General features: G+C 44.0%; 2 protein-coding genes across 2 annotated transcripts in view; both read right to left on the minus strand.

Moving 5' to 3' along the window:
• Nucleotides 1-10,348, minus strand: part of WIPF1 (WAS/WASL interacting protein family member 1) — a 119,485-nt gene extending 109,137 nt beyond the window's left edge. The window contains exon 1 of the mRNA XM_007965404.3: nucleotides 10,188-10,348. The gene's annotated coding sequence lies outside the window, so the exon portion shown is untranslated. The remainder of the gene's footprint in view (nucleotides 1-10,187) is intronic.
• Nucleotides 1-13,908, minus strand: part of CIRSR (corepressor of RBPJ and splicing regulator) — a 501,165-nt gene that overhangs the window by 310,254 nt on the left and 177,003 nt on the right. The window lies entirely within an intron of this gene.

The raw sequence follows: 13,908 nt of genomic DNA on the forward strand, positions 1-13,908 counted from the left end.
CTCGTTTATAGCCCTTTTCATGTTACCTTTCTGCCTTAACAGAGGACGCAATGCACAAGAAATCCAGTAAATGAGCTGGTCAGTATCAGGGCTTAACCTGAAAGTAACTTAATTTTTTAAGATGGTTTCACTGTCTCTTAGGATTGATGGACATCCCAAACTAGGGACAGCGTGAAGGTGGGCAAGAGGACATCGACCTTCACGCATCAGCATATGGGGGCCTCAAAGAGATGCAAGTTTTTACAAATTCCAGTGCCAAAACCATGGTATGCAGCAAAAGAAAAGGTGCCAACTGGCCCTGGTTCCTCTCTATGCCCCTCACTGGCTAAAATGTAATGCAGCTCCCTACCAAGGTTAGCTCCACTTCACAGCAAGCCAGGCACTTGGACCTGCTAGTTGAGGCAGGCAGATTTCTGGCCTTGAAGGTAATCCACCTGTATTTTCAAGTGGTGGAGAGCTCAGGGTCCCTTAGGATTGGGTCCCATATGGGGACTCAGGGTTTAGAGATTTTCGTTTTCTCATCACACCTCCTGTCGTATCATACTGAAGTCTCCATAACACTGCCTGCTTAGAGCTATACACACAGGGCTTCATTCCGTAAACTCATTCAGCCCATGGACCTCTGGGTTCTGCATAAGGACACATTATCTCAAGGAACTCCTCTGACCATGTTGTGTCAGAACTTCAGCCGCAGTCTTGCTTGGGAACTTCTGTCTTCTCTCTGATTCAGCACGGCTCCCTCTAGTCAGAGACATCCGTTTGCCTGCCTGGTCTGTGGCGTTCTTCCCAGCCTGGGGCCCTCGGCTTGCTTCGATCCTGGACGTTTGGCAGAATGGACACACTTATCTTTCAGGGGACACTGATCTGGACAATTCACCCTCATTCAAAGGACCCAGCACTTGGAGGGTGAAACTCTGATACGTTCTTTTTAAAACAGGACTTCCTTCTGTGAATCTTCCTAAGTTTGAAAACACTAACAACAACAACAAAAAAGAGTAACACTTTATTACGGTAGACATCAAGGAATCACAGGGTTTCTTAATTTTCAGTTCCAACTTCTGTTGCCCAAATGCAATCTTTCTGACATCTGTGTCAGGTTAGTTACAAAGCACTATTATTCTGGGCTGCACAATGTTGGCCCAACCTACCCAAATACAAGAAATTTTGCTGATTGATTTAGTTATTCCGTTCCTATAAATGAATCCAGTTGTACAGCTGTTTCTGATTAACCAATGTACTGCTGGAGTTATATACAAATAATTTTATAATGAGCTCAGCAACGGCAAGGACATGAGAAGCAGAATCTAAACTCACCTCCCAGAAAAACAAGCAGGAGCAATGAGCGCAAGGACTTTCAACAACAGTCCAGGTTTAAATTCCTATCTGCTATGATTCACTTTTTCCTCTTTATGTAATTCAGCACAACTTATAACTAATGGTCTCAAAGAAACTTTGTCTTCAGATTTTTGGATTCAAGAGAGAAACTCAGCTTTGCAGTCTTAAAACTCCTTTAAAATTTCCCATCTTTGTATTTTGTAAGTTTCTGTTTTTCCCATTAAAACATTTATATTTCCTGAGACAATTTCTTAAATAATGCACTTTTAGAAGTGGAAAATTGGAACTGAAAGGTATACATTTACTTTACTATAAACAGAAATCAAGTGTTTTGTTTTATTTCACCACAGAACAATTAAGCTCTGTAAGTCTAGCCATGAACTCTTCTTTTTCAGTTCTAGAAGACAAATCATATGTATTATGATTAAGAAATTAGAAAATTAAGGAAAAGACAGGCATGAATAATTCCAATAAGTGAATTTTTTAAAAGTAGAGATAGTGACAAATGCTCCCTAAAGAAAACTTGAAACAAAACATCAAAAAAAAAGGATTATAAGCTATACTTCTAAAATGAATTATGCTGGCAAAGACACGGGGAAACAGATATTTTCAAATAGTGTCAGTGAGACTGTGAATTACTACAGATTTTGGAAAGTAATACTACTTTAGAGACTCTGACAGACAGAAATAAAAAAGCTTCTGTAAGTTGGCAGGTTCAAATACACACACACACACACACACACACACACACACACGCGGATGTTCCAAGAACTGTTGTAGTAGAAGAAAACTTGAAACAATATGAAAGTTAAATTGTGGAATATTAAGCAGCCATGCCATAAGTGAGTTTTTTATTTTGGAGAGAATGTCTATGATGCTTTATTATATTAAACATAATTGTGGCATAATCTATTAATATGTAAAATAATTCTATTTTTAGGAGAAAAAGCTACATATGTGTATATATACTTATACATAGTTATATAAGCAAGGAGAAAGTTCAGGAATTTAATATTGATCACTTCAAAGGGTTAGAATTTAAGGGAGATAGAAAATTTATTGACTTATCTTTATATATTTCCATTTTACTTGTCTTCTTTATAGCAAGTACATATACTTTTGTAATCTGAACAAATTTACAACTACAATATAATTTTTATTTTTATCTACTTTTTTTTTTTTTTAGAGACAGGTCTCGCTCTGTCACCCATGCTGGAGTGCAGTGGCACGATCATAGCTTACTGTAATCTTAGACTCCTAGGCTCAAGTGATCCTCCCGCCTCAGCTTCCCAAGTAGCAAGGACTACAGGCATATGCTACCATGCCTGGCTAATTTTCTAACTTTTATTTTTCGTAGAGACAGAGTCTGCTATGTTGCCTAAGCTGGTCTTGACCTCCTGGGTTCAAGTGGTCCTTCTGCCTCAGCTTCTCAAAGTGCTGGGATTACAGGTGTGAGCCACCGTGCTTGGTCAACAGTACAATGTAATTTTTAAAGAGTGATAATGAGTCACATTTTCAGCAAAAACATAGAAGCAATGACTACAAATTACACATACTGAGCACCTGGACTTGTGGTTAACAAAAACCTTTTCCAGGTTCTAAGAGACAATATGTTGTTTTTGTTTGTTTCCTCCGTATGTGGGGGAAGTGGGGATGTGAGGGGAGGAGTGCGACAGTGGGCCTTAAGACTTGGAAGGAAGGGCATGAAGGCGTGGGGAAGAGATGTTACCTAATTTCTTTCTCTTTTTTTCTTGTTTTTGTTTGCTTTTATTTTATTTTATTTTAGAGACAGAGTCTCACTCTATCACCCAGGCTGGAGTGCAGTGTCATGATCATGGCTCACTTGTAGCCTCAACCTCCCAGGCACAAGCGATCCTCCCACCTCAGCCTCCTGAGTAGCTGGGCTACAGGCACATACCACAATGCCTGGCTTTTTTTTTTTTTTTTGGTATTTTTTGTAGAGATTGGGTCCCACTGTGTTGCCCAGGCTAGTCTCAAACTCCTGGGCTCAAGCAATTCTCAGCCTTCTGAAGTGCTGGGAATATAGGCATGAGCCATGAGCCATAGCACCTGGCTGTTTTTATTATTTTTAAGGAACATACAATAATTGTACATATTTATGGGATACAGTTTGATATTTCCCTTCCTCCCTCCTTCCCTCCCTCCCTCCCTTCCTTTCTTCCTTTCCTTGTTCCCCTTCCTTTTCCTTTCTCTTTTCTTTTGACAGGGTCTCACTCTGTTGCCCAGGATGGAGTGCAGTGGTGTAATCACGGTTCTACTTCCCTAGGCTTGAGGGATCCACCTCAGTCTCCCAAGTAGCTGGGACTACAAGTGTGCACCACGACGTCCAGCTACTTTTTGTATTTTGTGTACGGACAGGGTTTTGCCATACTGCCCAGGCTGTTCTTGAACTCCTGGGCTCAAGCCATCCTCTCACCTTGGCCTCCCAAAGTGCTGGGGTTACAGGAGTGAGCCACCACACCCGGTCTTGCTTAGACTTCTTTCTAGGTTTTATCCTCTTCTCAGCGAAAGCAAGGGATGCAAAACTACTGGGCAAAAGAGTTCCAACTTCATTTATGTGGAAGTGAACCAGATATAGGTATTAGACCAGGAAATATCACTTCTTAGGTTCTACAATAATAACTTCTACTTCCCCAACAAGAACAAAACCTTCTACTTCTTAATTATAAGAATCATGGTTATTTTTTTAATTTTGAAGACATAAAAAGCTAATTATGTATATGAATTTTAAAATGTCACATTGTGGCCAGGCATGATGGCTTACACCTGTAATCTCAGCCCTTTGGGAAGCGAGGCGAGAGGATCGCTTGAGTCCAGGAATTCGAGACCAAAGGGAGACCCCATCTCCACAAAAAACAAAACAAAACAAGGCATGGTGGTGCACACCGTAATCCCAGCTTACTTGGGAGGCTAACATAGGGGGATCATTTGGGCCTGGGAAGTCAAAGCTGCAGCAAACTGATGGCACCACTGTACTCCAGACTAGGTGACAGAGTGAGAACCTGTCTCAAAAAAAAAAAAAAAAAGTCATCTTATATATATCACTTACCGTGAAGGACCACTCTTAGGATCAAATTTGTTTCCTAGCATCTTCAGAAACCAGATACCCTTCTGCAAAACAAAGATCTGTTTGGCTTTCATGAAAAATCCACTCAAATCTTACAGAGTGGAAGAAATAAACCATCCTTTAACAAACATTGACAACCTACTATACAAGAATCTACTGTTTTGAGAAAATACAAAAAGGATTTTTAAAAAAGTGATTGTCTTGAAAGAGCTTACAATCTAACAAGGGAGATGCCTGCAAGTGACTGCAATACAAGATAGGGTGAATTTCAAGCCACAGGTGAAGCCCAGAACAACGGCGATGGAAACTAAGAGAAGGCAAATCAGCAAATGGAGAAGAGAACATTTTGGCTCTTGTTAAGAAGCATGTTCTTACAACGTGAACCATGCTTATCGAAGCTCCTAACTAGTGAAATTTGTAGGTAATTGTGTCTCCCGTTAATTTTAGCAACATTTTTCTTTTACTGACTATTAGCAAAGTCTATTATTTTGACTTTTCAGCAAGTAATCATGACCAATCTGAAGATTCTTACAGGCTTCAACAAGCAAATGAAGAGAAGGGGCAATGCAACAGCATATGACAGGAAAGTGCAGTTTAGCTGGAACCCAGTACATGAAAAGTAGTGCATAATAAGGCGGATGGTGAAATTCAAGGTTAAAGGTGCGATGCTTGGAATCAGACTATTCCACGATTGAATAATAGCTCTGTCACTAACTGTGGGACCTTGGGCAAATTACCTAACTTCTCTAAGCCTCAGGTTCCACATAAACAAACAGAACTTACCTCTCAGGGTAAGTGAACATCAAATGACTCAAATAAAATATAGTAAGTGATAATACTAAAGAAAGGGAAAGAGGGAGAGAGAATAAAAGGAAGAAAGAAAGGAAAGAAAGATATTTTTAAATGTTTGGGCCAGATCATAGAAAGTTTTGAAGAATTTCCTTCACTTAAATTAATATAATAGAGAGAGAAAAGGAAATTAAAAGCAGAAATTTAGTTATGCTGGAAAGATGGATTATTATTAGAAGAAAAATACATATACCCATAGTAAGCAATGCTAAAATGTTACATAGCAACATGTTCCTTCAATGTGAACCCTGTTTATCGAAAATTGTAGCTAATTGTATCTCCTGTTTAGCTAAATTTTTATTTTATTGACTATTAGCATAGTCTATTATTTTTGACTTCTCAATCAATATTTGTGACCTGCAGTCTCTGTAATGCTGAGCATGCTTCCTAGGACTCAAAAGTTTCTGATCCCCGGCCCCAAGAAGAAGCAGTGGTACCCTCACCCCATGGCTTAGGTGCTGTAGTTGTGACCAAATCAGCTTGGCCTGGGGCCAAGTGTTATTAGGTGTTTTACATCAGGCATCTCATGCAATCTAATCCACTGTCATCTCTACACTGATGATGGCCACTGTGTGACTGCCGCAACACGTTAACCTGGTATTTCCCAGTGTCAAAGGGCCAGGAAAGTGACGTCCTGTTTTTGCTTCCTCATCCTTTATCTGTCCGGACAACCTCAACAGAGCAGGTTTTACTGGGTAAGCAGATACTGCAGGCTGGCAGCCCCTCAATACTAAGATTCTTTTCAGTGAGATCTCTCCTTGAGGGCTGGTAATATATGAGATGACTGACATGAAACACTTGGTAAACTACAGACAGCTAAGGGGTTATTGTTCTATGTTAATTTACACCAAAAGCAGTTCCTGTGTTTAGGGTTTTTTGGTATTTACCTACGGAGAAAGGAATACCAACAGTATTTTATTCAGGCTAACACTGATAAAAGTAATGCTAATGCTAATAATAACAATAGCCCACAAATACTGAGCAGTGACACTGTCCCAGACAATCTGCTAAGTAATTCACATGCATCACCTCATCTGACCCTTAGAACAATCCTTTTACGGAAGTGTTGTTACTCTCAATTCAAAATTGAAGATACAGGGCCAGGCGTGGTGGCTCATGGCTGTAATCCCAGCACTTTGGGAGGCCAAGGTGGGCCGATGACAAGGTCTGGAGTTTGAGACCAGCCTGACCAACATGGTGAAACACCATCTCTACTAAAAATACAAAAATTAGCTGGGGGTGGGGGCGCACTCCTGCAATCCCGGCTACTCGGGAGGCTGAAGCAGAAGAATCACTTGAACCTGGAAGGAAAAGGTTGCAGTGAGCCAAGATCACACCACTGCACTCCAGCCTGGGCGACAGAGCAAGAATTTGTCTCCAAAAAAAAAAAAAAAAAGTGAAGATAGAAAGAATTTGTAAAAGACAGTGTTGGGACTGGCCCATGCTTTACCCATTAGGAAACTCTGCCCTCCAGTAGCACGTCAATATCACCTGGGGAAGCTTTCAAAAAACGGATTCCTGGGCCTTACCGCAGACTTATTTGTGTGTGTGTGATTTTACTAGGTTCTTTTTTTTTTTTCTTTTATTATACTTTAAGTTCTAGGATACATGTGCACAACATGCAGGTTTGTTACATATGTATACATCTGCCATGTTGGTGTGCTGCACCCATTAACTTGTCATTTACATTAAGTATATCGCCTAATGCTATCCCTCCCCGCTGCCCACACCCTACGACAGGCCCCAGTGTGTGATGTTCCCCAACCTTGAACAAGTGTTCTCATTGTTCAATTCCCACCTATGAGTGAGAACATGTACCACAGACTTATAGAATCACACCTTTATAGCTTCTTGTCACACCCATGGCTAAGGATTAGCACACCAGTTAAAGTGTATTAAGCAGAATAGCATCACTCAACTAACTGAAGATATTCTGGGGGCTTTGGTACACCTAGAGTTTTCATTACTCAAAACTATACAAGGGACAGATTTAAGTCATTTTGACCTGACCATAATACCTACAGAGTGAGGAACAAATGACAAATGTCCGCCCTAGCAAACAAAAGTTAGAGCTCAGTGAAGAAGTACTCATCTGTCACAGGGAGGTGAAGCCTAAACTGTTCCTCAACTGGAGCAGAGATGGTGGCACATTATGTGAATGTGCTTATTAATCTTCCGATGCCTGGCACACAGTAAACACACAGTAAACAAATATTTGTTAAGTGGACAAACAAATGAAGGACTGCCTCCATCCAGCTGGACTCCTCTGAATTCCCTGTATTTGTCTGTACCTTTTTCACCTTATTTACCAAATTCTGCCTGCATACCTGCTGTTTGAAACCGTGTCTCATCTCTATCAGAAAGTAAGCATTCAGGCGCAGACTTCGTCTCTTTCTGAGCTACATATTCCTTTCTACCCTTACCTAGCACAGAGTATAACTACAACCTCTAGCAGGGAACCACAATGCTCAATGAGTATCTGGCTTGATTCCAACTGTGACCTGATTCGATGTGGGTCCCTGCTAGCCACAAGGGATAAATAAGCCTACCAAGCCTTCAAGAACCATGGTATAATTGTGGATTGCTGGGAAACAGCAGCAGAGAGAGCTCTGTGTGGAAACCATTAAGAATTCAGTAGACCACACTGAAGGGAAGGCTTTAGGAAGACCACAGCCCTGGGAGGTAAAATGCCAAATATCAGATGCTTAAAAGTAAAGGGGTTACAGCAACAAATAAAAGGCACTTTTGTTTCATTTATTCTCTCAGTATGTGTTGTGGAAATCACCTATGTTCCTAAAATTATAACCATAGTTAGGAACACCTTGAAATAGCAAAGACAATGATACAGACCAGTAATGAATACTGTCTGCTAAAAGGGTCTCATGTCTGGTCATAGCACCTGAGACAGTAAATGTACAAGGTCAGGGCATACTACCCTCTCTTCACCACCCACCTTTCTGCTCATTATAGCTTTCGTGTCTTAGTGCTACACACCGCATGGTATCTGGATGGCCCTTGTATCATACTGCTTTTTGCTGCTTCCTTCACACCCCATTATCCTACTTGATCCTCATATCCTATAGTGGACGCAGAGCAAAGATTATCAAGCCCATTTCTTGGATGAGACAAGTGAGGCTCAAACTGCAATGATATGCCTAAGGGCACCAGAAAGTGGCTGAACACACCACAATCTGTAAAATGAACAAACACAAGGAGGCATGAATCCCCCAGGTGGAAACAATCTCATTCTCTTTAAATATCCCAGAATTTGATCTTACCTTGCTTACAAATCTCTTCGCACTACGTCACACAACCTAGAAGAGTTGATGTGTTTTCATGGAGCCAAAGTTATGGCAGGGGTTGGGTAAGTCCCAGGGAGGAAGACAATATTTCTGAACTGGTTTCATAACATCTGCAGAGTTTAGTTTGAACATTTCCATTCAACAGGTAATGGGCTCTCACGGGTGGCTGGAGATATGCAGACTATAGCACCTCCAGGTCCCTGAGAAACTCAGCCTTGTGGGGCTGACAGGCAGGTAGACATACACAGTCACAGTAGAAGGCAGTGTTGTGTGCAGTGGAAAGGGATTAATAGGCAGAGTGCTGATAGCCTATCAAGGGATTTCTCACCTCAAGAACTTAAAAGGTGATTTACAAACTGTAGCAGAACATTTCTTGGAGTTATTTTATCCATTACAAAAATAAGCATTTTTGAAGATGGAAAAATCTACTAACGACTCAAAATCAAGCTACAGTATTGTTTTGACATTGCTTTGGGAAGCTGGCAAAAGAAAACCCACCCAGCATGGAATCTGTTCACGGGCTCTGCGGCTGCACCCGACTGGAGTCTGGGGCTACACGCAGCCAGGGATGGAGGAATGGGAGTAGGGTGGGGTCCACAGACGATCCAGGGGGCAGGACGGACACACGCTTTTCAGTAAAAGGGACCAAGTCCACTTGGTCACTGAGCCAACTTGAGAGCTTCCCAGAGAACTCAATAAGGCCAGGAGCCCGTGGCTGAAGAAGGAATATTCCATCGGGATTTAAGCAGGACCAGAAGACCTCGCCAGGCTCAGTTCCTCACACAGCCACACCCTTTGTTAATCGCGAAGAGCTCAAAGTCTAACCAACCACCAGTGGTCTGATTTAGAACTCTGCGATTAACAAAGGCTCACAGCGACTGGGTCAGCTGCTTTCCCTTACACTCGCAACGCTAACAGTTCTTTCTTTAAAAAGAAAAGTGTGTATAGTAGAAAAAGGTAGGGGACGCGAGACTGAAGGGAAGCTGTCTGGAGAGTTCGAGGGAAGCACCCCCCCAACCCCCGTCCCCACTCCGGACGAAAAGCACTGACGGGGACTGGAAGTGTCTCCAAGGTCTACGCCGACCTGGAGCGAGCTGGCCGCCCGGGAGTGCCGGGAGGGAGGCGGGCTGGAGCGCGGGAGGGGCACGGTTCCCACAGAGGCAGGCGGGCGGTGCCAGAGCTTAAGCCGGCCCCGGGGGATGCCCGAACGTCCCCCTCCGTCCTAGCTGGGGTGTAGGTGCGGCCCCAGGGCATCGCCGCGAAGCCCCTGCTCAAGACCTACAGAGATCGTGGGTCCCAAGCCCCACGGGGCGGCCCGGGTCCGCGGAGTCCAGCGGTGATCCCAGTCCTAGGCGCGGGACCCCCGGCCGTCCACCGCCGCTTCCTCCCCGGGCCATCAGCCGGGAGCAGGACGCGCGGGCCGCAGGCCTCCGCGCGCCCGCGCCCACCGTTCGCAGGGGACGCGGCCTCGACGTCCCCAGTCGCCCCACCCGCGTCACCGGTGCCAAGCGGCGCTTCCAAGCCCCGCCGTCGAGCCCAGCCCCTCCCGGCGTTCCCCCGCCCCGCCCGGGAGCCCGGAACCCGGATCGCGCCAAAGGAGACGCGTCCCTTACCGCGCAGCGGCTCCGGACGACTCCACAGCCCCGCGCCGCGCTGGGCATTTTTTCTGGGAAACTTCTCCCGGGGTCCGCAGGGCTGAGCCAGGCGGGCAGGAAAAGCGCTCAGCGCCCGGAGGCTGCGACCATCCGGGAACTTCGCCGAGATGTGGGCCCTCCCCCTCGGCGCCGCGGCCCCCCCGCCGCCCCGCCACATGTGGACGCGCCGCGAGGCCCCGCCGGCCCGCGCCCTGCCCTCCGCGCGCCCGCCTGCCCCGCCGGCAATGGGGCTCCGCGCCCGCAGTTTCCCGCAGAGGAGCGCGGCGGGGCGGGGTGGTCGGGGCTGGAGTTCGCAGTTTCCTCCGTCCCGCTCCCCTGCGCGGCGAGGGGACCGAGGCCAGGGCGCCCGGGACAGGAGTTTGCAGAGGAGGGGGAACTGGAAGGGGAGTCTAGCCCAGGGCCTTTTCCCCCAACTCTTGAATCCTCTCCACCTTCTCGCGGCTGCTGGCAGGGGGATCGGGTGGGGGCGTCCCCTCTCTCCGAGCCGGAAGGAACGCCTTTTCCCACGCTTTCCCGTCTGCTCTCAAATAAAGAGGGTCCAACTTTCATATATCTGAAATTCAAATTCATTTTAAAAAATGGATTTAAAATTTGGGTGAACCCCACAGAGGCCCAAGGTCCACACGCATCTGACTCCTGCCCATTGTGTGGGAACAACGTGCTGGGAAAGATGCCGCCTCTCCTCACCAGTCGGGTGGAATTGAATCGTTTTGCTGCCAGTGGGGATGGATTTATCATTAGCCACCCACATCCTTAAATACGGTAGGATCCCCAGCAAACGTGGAGAAAACTGAAGCTCTACTCCATTGCCCGAGCTAACTCCTGCTCATCAGGGGGTTCTGACCAGCTCTGAGAGCTGCCACCTCCAGGCCCCAAAGAAAAGTTAACATTCACTCACTAAGACGATATAGCTACCGAGAGTGTGCGTTTGAAAGGAATAACAACAAAAAGTTCTGCTCAGTGTAATAACCATTGGATCATATTGTTAAAATATAAAGGCTGTGTATCCCTTTGAATAAAAGCAGAAAGGTGAGAATATAAAGCCACCTTTGCAAAATTAAAACTGAGGAAATTGTGACAGTGAAAGAAATCATATGTACAACCGACTCTATCTTCCTTCTAACCTTTAAAGTGTCCTTGTTCACTCCTGGGCGTAGCCGTTGGAAAAGAATTCAGTTTTTGGTTTGACTCTGAAACAAAATTGATAATAGCCCTTTCCCGAAAAGATCCGTTTCTTGCCTGGGGACCAGTCTGCCTTTGCAGAACTAACAAATTACCTTTAAGATTAGAAATTACAGTTTAGGGGTCATGCTGCCTCTGGCTCCAAGAGTCTGAACCTCCCCCAAATTGCTCCTGGGGATGACATTACTATTGTAAAACCTAAGATCTGTGCTTGAGATAGTTTGCAGACCCTGAACTCAGTGGATCACACTACGACACCACCCAGACAGGTAATCTGGCTTAACCAGTTCTCCCATTCTACCCAGGAACAGAAAAGAGCAAGAAAAACTCACTTTGACTCCCTGTGATTCCATCTCCAACCTGGCCAATCAGCACTCCCCACTTCTCAAGCCCCCTACCTGCCAAATTATCCTTAAAAACTCATCCCTGAGTGCTCAGGGAGACTGATTTTAGTAATAATAAAACTCTGGTGTCCCGCAGAGCTGGCTCTGCGTAAACCCGTAAACCCGTCTTTCTCCATTGCAATTTCCCAGTCCTGATAAATCGGCTCTGTCTAGGCAGTGGGCAAGATGAACCCATTGGGCGGTTACAAATAGGTGGACTTCGGAATTGTTACACCGTGCTGAGGGATCTTAACTCCTGGCTTTCTCTGCTTCTGTACCACTCCAGTGTGCACACGTGTATCTTGATATGCTTTTAACAGATACAATGACCCCTCTGGGAAAGACATTTAGTAACATGGGAAACTTCCCATTGGCAAATTTTTGTCTAAATGCATCCATCTTTTTAAGGTCCATTGACTATTTGCCTTTCTTTTTAAACCTTTACTATGGTAATACGCATATATTATGTTTTATATAAAATGAAGACAAGCAGTTTAACATATAAATACATTGCTCTAGACTTGAAAACGTATCAGTAGCACTAACCACAGTGTAGCAGGGAAATTAAACCCAGGAGCTGCCTCGTCCCTGGGTTTGGAGGGAACTAATAAGGATTCTCCAAACCTCAATTTTTTGCTCCAGTAAAATAGGGATAACAATATTTCCTACCTCCTGGGATTGTTGTAAGGATTAAACGGGATAATTTCCCTAAAGATGAGCAGAGTAGTGGCACACAAGTGAATAGGAAATCTTACCTTTGGTTCCCTAGTGTTCAGTAGAGCTCCTAGTACCTTGTATGGAATTGATTAAATGTTTATTGAGATAAGGACCCTTGAGTTTATGTTTCTCAGGAATCTGTGGGAATTTCAACATTGATATATACAAAGAAAATCGGGAAGGTAAAATACCTCCCCCTTTCATTTCATCATTGAAAGCCAAAAATAAATTGTATTCTGAATTGTCCATTGTTTTAAATCACTCATAAGGCCAGTAATCAGTTGTCCAAAATGGCCCTGGTTCTCTCTCTTCAAATTTTTAATACTCCTCTCAATTAGGTCAAAACCTAAATAGTATTTTATCAGTGGTAGTTTTCTGGTTTTGTTACAGGAAAAGGGATCCAATCCAGACCCCAAGAGAGGTTTCTTGGATCTCCCGCAAGAAAGAATTCAGGGCAAATTCATAGGGTAAAGTGAAAGCAAGTTTATTAAGAGGGTAAAGGAATAAAAGAATGGCTACTCCATAAACAGAGCAGCACTGAGGGCTGCTGGTTGTCCATTTTTATGGTTATTTCGTGATTATATGCTAAACAAGGGGTGGATTATTCATGCCTACCCTTTTTAGGCCATATAGGGTAACCTCCTGATGTTGCCATGGCATTTGTAAACTGTCGTGGTGATGGTGGGAGTGTAGCAGTGAGGACCACCAGAGGTGGCCATCTTGGTTTTGGTGGGTTTTAGCTGGTTTCTTTACTGCAACCTGTTTTATTAACAAGGTCTTTATGACCTGTATCTTGTGCTGAACTCCTGTCTCATTCTGTGAGTTAGAATGCCTTCACTGTCTGGGAATGCAGCCCTGTAGGTCTCAGCCTCATTTTACCCAGCTCGTATTTAAGGTGGAGTTGCTCTAGTTCACATGCCTCTGACAGTTTCAATAAGTTGCCTATGGTTATGCAAGATGTCAATATTTGAGGCAGCTGGGTGAAGTATATATGGAAACATTTTTACTGTTTTTGCAACTTAATTGTAAGTCTGAAATTATTTTAAAAAGTTAAAAAATTAAAGATAAAAAATATCAAACCCTAAAATTCTTCAACAGACACCTTGTTCCCTTAGGTGATGCCAACTTTCGGCTTAAAATGAAGACATTGAAGTTAGTAGCATGCAAAGGTATTATGCTAAACCTTTGTGGTCATGTACACTTTGATATGAATGAGTTAATAAGAAAAAATGACTTGGATGCTGCTTGAAGACTAAGCTAGGCTAGAAATGTTACAGTGATCTTGGGAAAAAGGGAGAAGTGAGGTAGATAGAAGGATGTTGAGATGCAAAACTAGGACAAACTAAGCAGGGCACAATATCTTTAAATACATATATTTGCTTACCATTTCATAACTA

This window comes from Chlorocebus sabaeus, chromosome 10, assembly GCF_047675955.1.
Source record: "Chlorocebus sabaeus isolate Y175 chromosome 10, mChlSab1.0.hap1, whole genome shotgun sequence".
In the NCBI taxonomy this organism is placed as follows: domain Eukaryota; kingdom Metazoa; phylum Chordata; class Mammalia; order Primates; family Cercopithecidae; genus Chlorocebus; species Chlorocebus sabaeus.